This window comes from Pelobates fuscus, chromosome 9, assembly GCF_036172605.1.
Source record: "Pelobates fuscus isolate aPelFus1 chromosome 9, aPelFus1.pri, whole genome shotgun sequence".
Classification (NCBI taxonomy): domain Eukaryota; kingdom Metazoa; phylum Chordata; class Amphibia; order Anura; family Pelobatidae; genus Pelobates; species Pelobates fuscus.
Window position 1 is genome coordinate 7041908 of NC_086325.1, and position 14524 is coordinate 7056431.

The following is a 14524-nucleotide window of genomic DNA, read 5'->3' on the forward strand; positions in this document are numbered from 1 at the left end:
AGGGAGGGGGAATGAGAGTAACAAGGGAGGTGGGGAGAAGAGAGTGACAAGGGAGGCGGGAGAGATTGACATCCATCACACACACACACACAATCACACACAATGCACCCCTTACACACAAAGACAATGAACCCCTTGCACACAGAAAAACACACAATGCATTACACACACAATGCATTGCACACACACACGCAATGCAACCCTTACACACAATGCATCCCTTACACACACAGAAACACACAACGCATTCCTTACACACACTCAATGCACCCCTTACACACACTCAAAGCACCCCTTACAGACTCACACACTTCATCCTTTACATACACAGAAACACACCTTGCAGCCCTTACACAAACAAAAACAAATTCACACAATGCATTCCTTACACACAAATCAGGACATCCCCTACACACTCCACCCCCTGTGAACAAACTCATTGGTGGAACATAAAGGTGGACCCTGGGACCCAGACCTTGAGCTGTGTAAAGGGCCCCCCAAAAAATGGAGCTGCTTCCCGTTCTCCCAGAACATTGATTTTTGTGACTACAGTTACAAACAGCCTCCAGAGAGCCTGTTCTACACCAGACCAGTGGAGCCAGACTGCAGCTAGAGCCCATCATCATCCTCATCTGCTTGTAATTAGGTAATCTAGTATATTATTCGTGGCACTAACTCTAATTTACCTCACATTAAAGAAACACTATAGTCCCCAGAACCACTGCAGCTTAATAAAGTGGTTCTGGTGTCTATAGCCTGTCCCTGCAGGCCTTTTAATGTAAACACGGCGGCACTGCAGCACTAGCGTTAGTTAACATGGCAGGTCATATGGGTGGGGCATTGTGAGGTCACGGGGGGGGGGCGGCAAACTTTACTTTTGCCTGGGGCGGCAAAAATCCTTGCACCGGCCCTGCCCCAGCCCATGGTCTGGTAAGATTGGCCTTTTCGTTCCTTGCCTGCGATGTTTGTGGCTGGTTCTACTGCGTGTTGTAACAAGACCCACAGCAAGCAATGCAGACATCTATTCTGAGAGGTATATTCACTAATCAGCAAATTATAATGAACAGAGAGATGAATGGAAAACTGTCACACAAAAATGTATCACACTCTGCTGTATTCAGAGTTTGGCCAATTTCGCCTAAATCTTGCAATTCTGTTTAGAAGTCTGATTGTCTGAGGTTGTCCACCAACGCTCCTGGTTACTGGCCAGAGCTGGTCAAACTCAGGAGAAGGACCTTAGCAATATATTCCTATGTTAGATTTGTATTTGTTTTCACTGTGATGAAACGTGCGTGTCAGAGGAAATAGAGTGATGCTGAGTACCCGCACAGAGCCTCTGAATGTCTGTAAAAGGTAATATTTTGCAACATCCTAATTTTGGGCTTCCAACACAACAGTGGGGCATCCAGCATCATTTGTAGCATTTCGTAACTTTCAGGAGTTTCTCATTTGCTGTCACGCAACCAATGTCCAGGAAACTATTTCAGAAGACTGGACACGTTCTTTCAGAGAGGCAGTTTGGTAACCCTGGGTGATGTATGGGTAACACTGATTGGTTTTATTCGGCCCAGAGCCGGGCTGTCCATCTCATATAGCTTGGTTGCTTCATCTAAGTGTTGCTTCTAAGTGTGTGTGGTTGGAGATATTCTGGAGAGTTTTACAGAAGCTTCAACTGTCTAAGAGTTTTCTTTTTTACTGTTACAGGTAAGATTCATCTGTAGGAAAAGGTTACTGATTGCACAAGGTTTGATTTCCTGTTGGTAATTATAAGGCATTTCATTTGATTAGCTAGGTGCTTGCTATTGATTGCTAGTTGTGACGAAGTGCCCTTCGCCACTTGGGCCTGGAGAGGACTGCTTGCCAGCCTCTTGCCATGTGATTATGGTCCCTGGGAGATTGGGCCCTTTAAAAAAACGTATTCGGCCCTAACAGAGTGCATGTCACTCATTCTGGCCCTTTAAACACAGTGGGGCCATTCGGTACTTGCCCTGTGTGAGCGGTGATACCCCCAGATAGCTATGCCATGGAGCCTATTCATATAATGAAAGACTATGGGAAAGACTTTAGCTCCATGGCAATTGAACTGTGTGAATAGGATCTGCGCGCTATTCGGTAGTTTTGTGCGTTCAGATCCCAGCTATCTGGGGATATGTTACATGTCTGTGTGTTATGTATAAAAAGTAACTTTATGTATTTTAAAGTGTTTTACTGTCTTTGTGTAACCATGTGCTCAATGGAGTCTGCCTCTATCCCTGGATAATTGGATTACTTCCCCCCATTGTCTCCAGGATAGAGGCCTCTGTAAAACCTGTGTGAGCCAGATTTTGCCATGCTGCCAGCCAGGGCCCAAAAGATACTTTTACTAACTTTTGAACCCCTGGTCTGATTCATGCCAATTTTTAATATGTTGTTCCCCTGAATGGATTGATTGTGGATATGTATTTTTATGTGAATGTGATGTATGGTTTTAAAGTTACAGAGTATGTGTGGAAACTGTATTTTTACTGTATGTAATAATTATGTTAACTGTTTATCTGAGGGGAGGGGATGTGTGGGTTGTACTGTTACTTGATTGGTTATTTTATGCCTCCCCCTGGGTGTGTCCTGTATGTGCACAACCGTAATAAAAACCAGGCTGGGTGTGCCAGCACCTCAGACCACTGCTTGACCCTCAACACGGAGCCTTGTCTCGTTCTTGGGGGGTTCACTGTATGCTGTTGGAGATTGATTGCTAGGAGTGTGAGCTGATGTATGCTTTTCCTGTTCGTCTGCTAGCAGCTATTCGTGAGGTTCCAGTTTGAAGTGCTATTTTGTATCCAGTTCGGGAGTTTGGTGTTCTGCAGTAGCTGTGCCTGTCTCTCAGAAAGGGGCATATCGCCTAAACGGATTTTAACCCCTTGTCAGCTGAAACGGTCCGTTACACTAGTTAATTAGCTATTGTTTGCAAATAAGCAGAGGCCTACCCAGGTGTTAAACATTCCTAGTGGGTGGTGATTTTAGGAGTATATAAGGGTTGTTGTCATTAGCTTGGCTAATATAGCTTGGTTGCTTCATCTAAGTGTTGCTTCTAAGTGTGTGTGGTTGGAGATATTCTGGAGAGTGTTGCTTCTAAGTGTGTGTGATTGGAGATAATCTGGAGAGTGTTGCTTCTAAGTGTGTGTGGTTGGAGATATTCTGGAGAGTGTTGCTTCTAAGTGTGTGTGGTTGGAGATATTCTGGAGATAAACTGGAGGTAATCTGAGGTATTCAGGAGGATAAATAAAAAGTTAAGATTCATTTGATTTTAATTATTTACCTCATTGGAATGGCAGACTTAGTTCAGTGTAATAGTTGCTATGCATTTGTTTCACGTTCCACTTTTTGGAGGTTTAGTTGTTGTCTAATCTGTAGACAGTTCTCTATCTTGAGGCAGGAGATTGTATTTTTGAAGTCTGAGATTTGTAAATTATCTGGTGAACAAACTCAGGCTGGAACTGCTGCAAAGCCACTGCCACAGAGACATACTAGGAATGGCAGATGGATTACTGTAGGATCTGGTAGACTTGGAGTTGTGGATAAAAGGCATATTGCACAGTCTGTTGCTCTACATAATTCATTTTCTGCACTTTCAGAGTGTAATGGTGTCATGGAGACAGGCACTGAGGCTAGTGTTGTTGTGCAGAGAGGCACTGAGGCTAGTGGTGTTGTGCAGAGAGGCACTGATGCTAGTGGTGTTGTGCAGAGAGGCACTGAGGCTAGTGGTGTTGTGCAGAGAGGCACTGAGGCTAGTGGTGTTGTGGAGAGAGGCACTGAGGCTACTGGTGTTGTGGAGAGAGGCACTGAGGCTAGTGGTGTTGTGCAGAGAGGCACTAAGGCTAGTGGTGTTGTGCAGAGAGGTACTGAGGCTAGTGGTGTTGTGCAGAGAGGCACTGAGGCTAGTGGTGTTGTGCAGAGAGGCACTGAGGCTAGTGGTGTTGTGCAGAGAGGCACTGAGGCTAGTGGTGTTGTGCAGAGAGGCTTGAAGACTATGGTGAGGCCTAATAGAAAGCAGTTGTTGTTGGGGGATTCCATCATAAGAGGTGTGGAGATGGACAATGGTGGTCTTGTGAGTTGTCTTCCCGGAGCTACTGCTCACAGAGACAGGAGACGTATCTGTAATATTGTTAAGCAAGCAAAGCAGGAAGGGGAATTGGATGTACTTGTCCATTTAGGGACAAATGACTTGGCTTGCAATGAGGTTTCAGAGATTAAGGAAGTTTTTAGTGTTTTTGCCAATGATATACGGCAGGTTGCTTCCACACTGTCATTCTCTGAAGTTCTGCCTGTGCATAACACTCAGAATGACAGGCGGATGCGTATTAGGGACTTTAACTTGTGGCTTGGTGAATGGTGTCGGGAGCAAGGATTTGGCTTTATTGCTCATGGTAGCTCTGTTTGGAATGGAAATAAACTGTACAAAAAAGATGGTTTGCATCTTTCTCAAGAGGGAACAAATGTTCTCAGTGAGCAGTTCAGAGGTTTTGCTAGGATGTATTTAAACTAGGAGGGGGGGGCAAAAGGGTGATAAAACATCAATCCAATTGTCCCCCAAAACAAGGACAGAAGGTGCCTGATATGGAATAATGAGCACCTTTCCCCTTATCCTGTGTCACACCACACAATTGATTAAGTAATGTCAGGATGCTCTATTATAACAGCTGGCCTTTGATCATGATTTCTTGTTTCCCCCCCCTGCACTGGATATCCTGTTAACACCTTGTCTTTGTGACTATTGGGAAGTGTTTGTGTAATCAAGTAACGCCTTTTGACCAGCTAATGCCAAATGTGCTTTAAGTTCTTTGAATATGCAATTGACAGGACATGACTGTATTATGTAAAGACAACCCCTTTTGGATGTGTGGATAATGCTGTTATAAGATCTGTGTTTTTCCCCATTAAAATTAGGAGCAGTATTTTGTCATACACTTGTGTGATGGAGTACTGCCCTCCAAGCTTGTATTTCTGCTGTGTCCATTCCTTGTCTTCATACCTGAGAGAAAACATTGCTGTCTGCTGAATTTAAACCACAACAGTGCCTGTAGCAAGTGTGTTAAAAAATGATAAGCTTAGAGTCATGTCTACAAATGCTCGCAGTTTAGGGAATAAGATCCATGAACTTGTGGCAATAATGGCAACTGATAGTGTAGATTTAGTCGCTGTTACTGAGACATGGTATAATGAGAAAAATGACTGGGACATAGCAATACCAGAGTACTCCTTATATAGAAAAGACAGGGAAGGCAGGAAAGGGGGAGGGTGGCCCTGTATGTGAAGGATAGCATAAAATCTAGCCTAATAAAGGTTAGTGAGGCGAACATAGAGTCTGTTTGGGTTACGTTAGAATTTGGTAATCACACAGTAACTCGTGTAGGCGTGATTTATAGGCCCCTAGGACAAATTGAAGAGTTAGATAATCTACTAGTTGAATAAATAGCTAAAATGACAATGAAGGGGGAAGTTATCATCATGGGTGACTTTAATCTTCCTGATGTGAATTGGAAAACAAAAATAGCTACTTGTGCCAGGAGCACACATATTCTAAACTCCCTACTGGGATTGTCTCTAAAACAAGTCGTTGAGGAGCCAACTCGTAAAGAGGCCATACTAGATTTAGTGTTAACAAATGGAAATTTGGTATCAAATATTACTGTAGGTGAAAGTTTAGGATCCAGTGATCATCAGTCAGTGTGGTTTAATATAAGAACAGTGACTGAGTCTCACCACACAAAAACAAAAGTTTTAGACTTTAGAAAAACAGAATTTTCTAAAATTAGAATATGTGTAAAGGAGTCATTATCAGACTGGAACAACTTAAATGGAGTCCAAAAGAAATGGGATTATTTAAAAGTTTCACTACTGAAGGCAACAGAAAATGGCATTAGGCTTGTCAGTAAAAGCAAAAAATTAAAAAAACCACTGTGGTACTCCGCAGATGTGGCCAAAATAGTAAAAAACAAAAAGTTAGCATTTAGTAATTATAAAAAAAACCCAGAGTGAGGAAGACAGAATGACCTATAAGATTAGGCAGAAAGAGGCTAAGTAAGTTATAAGAGCTTCCAAATCCCACACAGAAGAGAAAATAGCACAGTCAGTAAAAAAGGGGGACAAAACTTTTTTTAGATACATAAATGAGAAAAGAAAAGTAAAACAAGGATTAGATTAAAAACAAAAGAAGGAAGGTATGTAGATGAGGATAAAGGTCTAGCCGACTGCCTCAATAAATATTTTTGTTTGGTATTTACAGATGAACATGAAGGAAAGGGACCTCAGTTAAGAAAAAGGATAAATGAGTAATTTATTACACGTGAGTTTACAGAGGAAGAGGTTCTATTTCAACTGTCAAAAGTAAAGACAAATAAGTCAATGGGACCTGATGGAATACACCCAAAGCTATTAAAAGAGCTTAGTGGTGTACTAGCAAAACCATTAACAGATTTATTTAACCAATCATTGTTAACAGGAGTAGTCCCAGAAGATTGGAAGTTAGCGAATGTTGTGCCCATTCACAAGAAAGGTAATAGGGAGGAGTCGGGCAACTATAGGCCAGTAAGCCTTACTTCAGTAGTGGGGAAAGTGATGGAAACCATGTTAAAGGATAGGATTGTTGAACATCTAAAAACACATGGATTTCAAGATCAGAGACAACATGGGTTTAATTCAGGGATATCATGCCAAACTAATCTTATTGATTTTTTTGATTGGGTAACTAAAATTATAGATCAGGGTGGTGCAGTAGACATTGCTTACCTAGATTTCAGTAAGGCTTTTGACACTGTTGCACATAGAAGGCTTATCAATAAACTGCAATCTTTAAGTTTGGATTCCAATATTTTTGAATGGGTAAGGCAGTGGCTGAGTGACAGGCAACAGAGGGTTGTAGTCAATGGAGTATATTCGAAGCTTGGGCTTGTCACCAGTGGGGTACTTCAGGGATCTGTACTTGGACCCATTCTCTTTAATATTTTTATTAGTGATATTGCAGAAGGTCTTGATGGTAAGGTGTGTCTTTTTGCGGATGATACTAAGATATGTAACAGGGTTGATGTTCCAGGAGGGATAAGCCAAATGGCAAATGATTTAGGTAAACTAGAAAAATGGTCAGAGTTGTGGCAACTGACATTTAATGTGGATAAGTGCAAGATAATGCATCTTGGACGTAAAAACCCAAGGGCAGAGTACAGAATATTTGATATTTTGAGTCCTAACCTCAACATCTGAGGAAAGGGATTTAGGGGTGATTATTTCGGATGACTTAAAGGTAGGCAGACAATGTAATAGAGCAGCAGGAAATGCTAGCAGAATGCTTGGTTGTATAGGGAGAGGTATTAGCAGTAGAAAGAGGGACGTGCTCATGCCATTGTACAGAACACTGGTGAGATCTCACCTGGAGTATTGTACGCAGTACTGGAGACTGTATCTTCAGAAGGATATTGATACCTTAGAGAGAGTTCAGAGAAGGGCATGAACTGGTTCATGGATTGCAGGATAAAACTTACCAGGAAAGGTTAAAGGATCTTAACATGTATAGCTTGGTGGAAAGACGAGACAGGGGGGATATGATAGAAACATTTAAATACATAAAGGGAATCAACACAGTAAAGGAGGAGAATATATTTAAAATAAGAAAAACTACCACAACAAGAGGACATAGTCTTAAATAAGAGGGACAAAGGTTTAAAAATAATTTCAGGAAGTATTACTTTACTGAGAGGGTAGTGGATGCATGGAATAGCCTTCCAGCTGAAGTGGTAGAGGTTAACACAGTAAAGGAGTTTAAGCATGCGTGGGATAGGCATAAGGCTATCCTAACTATAAGATAAGGCCAGGGACTAATGAAAGTATTTAGAAAACTGGGCAGACTAGATGGGCCGACTGGTTCTTATCTGCCGTCACTTTCTATGTTTCTATGTTTCTTTGTTTCTATGTTTCTATGTTTCTATGTTTCTTTGTTTCTATGTTTCTTTGTTTCTATGTTTCTATGTTTCTATGTTTCTATGTTTCTATGTTTCTATGTTTCTTTGTTTCTATGTTTCTATGTTTCTATGTTTCTATGTTTCAATGTTTCTTTGTTTCTATGTGTCTATGTGTCTATGTTTCTTTGTTTCTATGTTTCTATGTTTCTATGTTTCTATGTTTCTATGTTTCTATGTTTCTATGTTTCTATGTCTCTATGTTTCTTTGTTTCTATGTTTCTATGTTTCTATGTTTCTATGTTTCTATGTTTCTATGTTTCTATGTTACTATGTTTCTATGTTTCTATGTTTCAATGTTTCTTTGTTTCTATGTTTCTATGTTTCTATGTTTCTATGTTTCTATGTTTCTATGTTTCTATGTCTCTATGTCTCTTTGTTTCTATGTTTCTATGTTTCTATGTTTCTTTGTTTCTATGTTTCTATGTTTCTATGTTTCTATGTCTCTATGTTTCTTTGTTTCTATGTTTCTATGTTTCTATGTTTCTATGTTTCTATGTTACTATGTTACTATGTTTCTTTGTTTCTATGTTTCTATGTTTCTATGTTTCTATGTTTCTATGTTTCTATGTCTCTATGTTTCTTTGTTTCTATGTTTCTATGTTTCTATGTTTCTATGTTACTATGTTTCTTTGTTTCTATGTTTCTATGTTTCTTTGTTTCTTTGTTTCTATGTTTCTATGTTTCTATGTTTCTATGTTTCTATGTTTCTTTGTTTCTATGTTTCTATGTTTCTATGTTTCTATGTTTCAATGTTTCTTTGTTTCTATGTGTCTATGTGTCTATGTTTCTATGTTTCTATGTTACTATGTTTCTATGTTTCTATGTTTCAATGTTTCTATGTTTCTATGTTTCTATGTTTCTATGTTACTATGTTTCTATGTTTCTATGTTTCAATGTTTCTTTGTTTCTATGTTTCTATGTTTCTATGTTTCTATGTTTCTATGTTTCTATGTTTCTATGTCTCTATGTCTCTTTGTTTCTATGTTTCTATGTTTCTATGTTTCTTTGTTTCTATGTTTCTATGTTTCTATGTTTCTATGTCTCTATGTTTCTTTGTTTCTATGTTTCTATGTTTCTATGTTTCTATGTTTCTATGTTACTATGTTTCTTTGTTTCTATGTTTCTATGTTTCTATGTTTCTATGTTTCTATGTTTCTATGTTTCTATGTCTCTATGTTTCTTTGTTTCTATGTTTCTATGTTTCTATGTTTCTATGTTTCTATGTTACTATTTTTCTTTGTTTCTATGTTTCTATGTTTCTTTGTTTCTTTGTTTCTATGTTTCTATGTTTCTATGTTTCTATGTTTCTATGTTTCTTTGTTTCTATGTTTCTATGTTTCTATGTTTCTATGTTTCTATGTTTCTTTGTTTCTATGTTTCTATGTTTCTATGTTTCTTTGTTTCTATGTTTCTATGTTTCTTTGTTTCTATGTTTCTTTGTTTCTATGTTTCTATGTTTCTATGTTTCTTTGTTTCTATGTTTCTTTGTTTCTATGTTTCTATGTTTCTTTGTTTCTATGTTTCTATGTTTCTTTGTTTCTTTGTTTCTATGTTTCTATGTGTCTTTGTTTCTTTGTTTCTATGTTTCTATGTTTCTTTGTTTCTATGTTTCTATGTTTCTATGTTTCTATGTTTCTATGTTTCTTTGTTTCTTTGTTTCTATGTTTCTATGTTTCTATGTTTCTATGTTTCTTTGTTTCTATGTTTCTATGTTTCTATGTTTCTATATTTCTTTGTTTCTATGTTTCTTTGTTTCTTTGTTTCTTTGTTTCTATGTTTCTTTGTTTCTATGTTTCTTTGTTTCTATGTTTCTATGTTTCTTTGTTTCTTTGTTTCTATGTTTCTTTGTTTCTATGTTTCTATGTTTCTTTGTTTCTATGTTTCTATGTGTCTTTGTTTCTTTGTTTCTATGTTTCTATGTTTCTTTGTTTCTATGTTTCTATGTTTCTATGTTTCTTTGTTTCTATGTTTCTATGTTTCTTTGTTTCTATGTTTCTATGTTTCTATGTTTCTATGTTACTATGTTTCTTTGTTTCTATGTTTCTATGTTTCTTTGTTTCTTTGTTTCTATGTTTCTATGTTTCTATGTTTCTATGTTTCTTTGTTTCTATGTTTCTATGTTTCTATGTTTCTATGTTTCAATGTTTCTTTGTTTCTATGTGTCTATGTGTCTATGTTTCTATGTTTCTATGTTACTATGTTTCTATGTTTCTATGTTTCAATGTTTCTATGTTTCTATGTTTCTATGTTTCTATGTTACTATGTTTCTATGTTTCTATGTTTCTTTGTTTCTATGTTTCTTTGTTTCTATGTTTCTATGTTTCTATGTTTCTTTGTTTCTATGTTTCTTTGTTTCTATGTTTCTATGTTTCTTTGTTTCTATGTTTCTATGTTTCTTTGTTTCTTTGTTTCTATGTTTCTATGTGTCTTTGTTTCTTTGTTTCTATGTTTCTATGTTTCTTTGTTTCTATGTTTCTATGTTTCTATGTTTCTATGTTTCTATGTTTCTTTGTTTCTTTGTTTCTATGTTTCTATGTTTCTATGTTTCTATGTTTCTTTGTTTCTATGTTTCTATGTTTCTATGTTTCTATGTTTCTATGTTTCTTTGTTTCTATGTTTCTTTGTTTCTTTGTTTCTTTGTTTCTATGTTTCTTTGTTTCTATGTTTCTTTGTTTCTATGTTTCTATGTTTCTTTGTTTCTTTGTTTCTATGTTTCTTTGTTTCTATGTTTCTATGTTTCTTTGTTTCTATGTTTCTATGTGTCTTTGTTTCTATGTTTCTATGTTTCTTTGTTTCTATGTTTCTATGTTTCTATGTTTCTTTGTTTCTATGTTTCTATGTTTCTTTGTTTCTATGTTTCTTTGTTTCTATGTTTCTATGTTTCTATGTTTCTATGTTTCTTTGTTTCTATGTTTCTTTGTTTCTTTGTTTCTATGTTTCTATGTTTCTATGTTTCTATGTTTCTATGTTTCTTTGTTTCTATGTTTCTTTGTTTCTATGTTTCTTTGTTTCTATGTTTCTTTGTTTCTATGTTTCTATGTTTCTTTGTTTCTTTGTTTCTATGTGTCTATGTGTCTTTGTTTCTTTGTTTCTATGTTTCTATGTTTCTTTGTTTCTATGTTTCTATGTTTCTATGTTTCTTTGTTTCTATGTTTCTATGTTTCTATGTTTCTATGTTTCTTTGTTTCTATGTTTCTATGTTTCTTTGTTTCTTTGTTTCTATGTTTCTTTGTTTCTATGTTTCTTTGTTTCTATGTTTCTATGTTTCTTTGTTTCTTTGTTTCTATGTTTCTATGTGTCTTTGTTTCTTTGTTTCTATGTTTCTATGTTTCTTTGTTTCTATGTTTCTATGTTTCTATGTTTCTTTGTTTCTATGTTTCTATGTTTCTATGTTTCTATGTTTCTATGTTTCTTTGTTTCTATGTTTCTTTGTTTCTTTGTATCTTTGTTTCTATGTTTCTATGTTTCTTTGTTTCTTTGTTTCTTTGTTTCTTTGTTTCTATGTTTCTATGTTTCTTTGTTTCTATGTTTCTATGTTTCTATGTTTCTATGTTTCTATGTTTCTATGTTTCTATGTTTCTATGTTTCTTTGTTTCTTTGTTTCTATGTTTCTATGTTTCTTTGTTTCTATGTTTCTATGTTTCTTTGTTTCTATGTTTCTATGTTTCTATGTTTCTATGTTTCTATGTTTCTTTGTTTCTATGTTTCTTTGTTTCTTTGTTTCTTTGTTTCTATGTTTCTATGTTTCTATGTTTCTTTGTTTCTTTGTTTCTATGTTTCTATGTTTCTATGTTTCTTTGTTTCTATGTTTCTTTGTTTCTATGTTTCTTTGTTTCTTTGTTTCTTTGTTTCTATGTTTCTATGTGTCTTTGTTTCTATGTTTCTTTGTTTCTATGTTTCTATGTTTCTTTGTTTCTTTGTTTCTATGTTTCTTTGTTTCTATGTTTCTTTGTTTCTATGTTTCTATGTTTCTATGTTTCTATGTTTCTATGTTTCTTTGTTTCTTTGTTTCTTTGTTTCTATGTTTCATGGTGGTGACAAGATTGATTTTAAAGTGCCATTCCAGGCAGCAAAACCGCTTTGTGTCAATGAAGTGGTTACGGTGCTCATAGTCCCCCCGGCTCCTTCTCACCTTTCAATGTTAAATTAGAAAGATACTGATATTTCTGACATATTACTCGCTGTGGGAGGCTGATGCTCTCCCGTATTTGTGATCAGACGGAGCAGCGTAATCTATAACCGGTGCCTGGGGGACACTTCATTGCTCAGCAATGCGGGCACCATAACTACTTAATCAATATAAAGTGGTGTTGGTGCTTGTAATGTTCCTTTTAAATGTCTGGCAATTATTCACTAATGATCACATTGCAGCGAACTGAATCTGAGTTCTGCTCAACTGTGAGGCAGGAAACCTTTAACACAGGCTGTGGGAGACATACCATCTCTCTCTCTCCCCCCTCCCCTCCCTGTATCCCATACCCTCTCTCTCACCCCCCGTATCCCATACCCTCTCTCTCTCCCCCCTCCCCTCCCTGTATCACATACCCTCTCTCTCTCCCCCCTCCCCTCCCTGTATCCCATACCCTCTCTCTCACCCCCCGTATCCCATACCCTCTCTCTCTCCCCCCTCCCCTCCCTGTATCACATACCCTCTCTCTCTCCCCCCTCCCCTCCCTGTGTCCCATGCCCTCTCTCTCCCCATTCCCCTCCCTGTGTCCCATACCCTCTCTCTCCCCATTCCCCTCCCTGTGTCCCATACCCTCTCGCTCCCCATTCCCCTCCCGGTGTCCCATACCCTCTCTCTCCCCATTCCCCTCCCTGTGTCCCATACCCTCTCTCTCCCCCCTCCCCTCCCTGTATCCCATACCCTCTCTCTCTCCCCCCTCCCCTCCCTGTATCACATACCCTCTCTCTCCCCCCTCCCCTCCCTGTATCACATACTCTCTCTCCCCCCCCTCCCCTCCCTGTATCACATACTCTCTCTCTCCCCCCTCCACTCCCCTCCCTGTATCCCATACCCTCTCTCTCCCCTCCCCTCCCTGTATCCCATACCCTCTCACTCTCCCCTCCCCTCCCTGTGCCCCATACCCTCTTTCCCCCCTCCCCTCCCTGTATCCCATATTCTCCATCTCTCTCTCTCCCCTCCCCTCCCCTCCCTGTATCCCATACCCTCTCTCTCTCCCCTCCCCTCCCTGTGTCCCATACCCTCTCTCTCTCCCCTCCCTGTATCCCATATCCTCCATCTCTCTCTCCCCAGTCCCCACCCTGTATCCCATACCCTCTCTCCCCCCATTCCCCTCCCTGTGTCCCATACCCTCTCTCTCCCCATTCCCCATCCCTGTGTCCCATACCCTCTCTCTCCCCAGTCCCCACCCTGTATCCCATACCCTCTCTCTCCCTATTCCCCTCCCTGTGTCCCGTGCCTTCTCTCTCTCTCACACACCCCCGTATCCCATACCCTCTCTCTCTCCCCTCCCCTCCCTGTGTCCCATACCCTCTTTCCCCCCTCCCCTCCCTGTATCCCATATCCTCCATCTCTCTCTCCCGAGTCCCCACCCTGTATCCCATACAATCTCTCTCTCCATTCCCCTCCCTGTGTCCCATACCCTCTCTCTCCCCCCATTCCCCTCCCTGTGTCCCATACCCTCTCTCTCCCCATTCCCCTCCCTGTGTCCCATACCCTCTCTCTCCCCAGTCCCCACCCTGTATCCCATACCCTCTCTCTCCCTATTCCCCTCCCTGTGTCCCGTGCCTTCTCTCTCTCTCACACACCCCCGTATCCCATACCCTCTCTCTCCCCTCCCCTCCCTGTGTCCCATACCCTCTTTCCCCCCTCCCCTCCCTGTATCCCATATCCTCCATCTCTCTCTCCCCAGTCCCCACCCTGTATCCCATACCCTCTCTCTCTCCATTCCCATCCCTGTGTCCCATACCCTCTCTCTCCCCCATTCCCCTCCCTGTGTCCCATACCCTCTCTCTCCCCACTCCCCTCCCTGTGTCCCATACCCTCTCTCTCCCCATTCCCCTCCCTGTGTCCCATACCCTCTCTCTCCCCACTCCCCTCCCTGTGTCCCATACCCTCTCTCTCTCTATTCCCCTCCCTGTGTCCCATACCCTCTCTCTCCCCCCATTCCCCTCCCTGTGTCCCATACCCTCTCTCTCCCCATTCCCCTCCCTGTGTCCCATACCCTCTCTCTCCCCATTCCCCTCCCTGTGTCCCATACCCTCTCTCTCCCCATTCCCCTCCCTGTGTCCCATACCCTCTCTCTCTCCATTCCCCTCCCTGTGTCCCATACCCTCTCTCTCCCCATTCCCCTCCCTGTGTCCCATACCCTCTCTCTCCCCATTCCCCTCCCCGTGTCCCATACCCTCTCTCTCCCCATTCCCCTCCCTGTGTCCCATACCCTCTCTCTCTCCCCCTCCCCTCCCTGTATCACATACCCTCTCTCTCCCCATTCCCCTCCCTGTGTCCCATACCCTCTCTCTCCCCATTCCCCTCCCTGTGTCCCATACCCTCTCTCTCCCCATTCCCC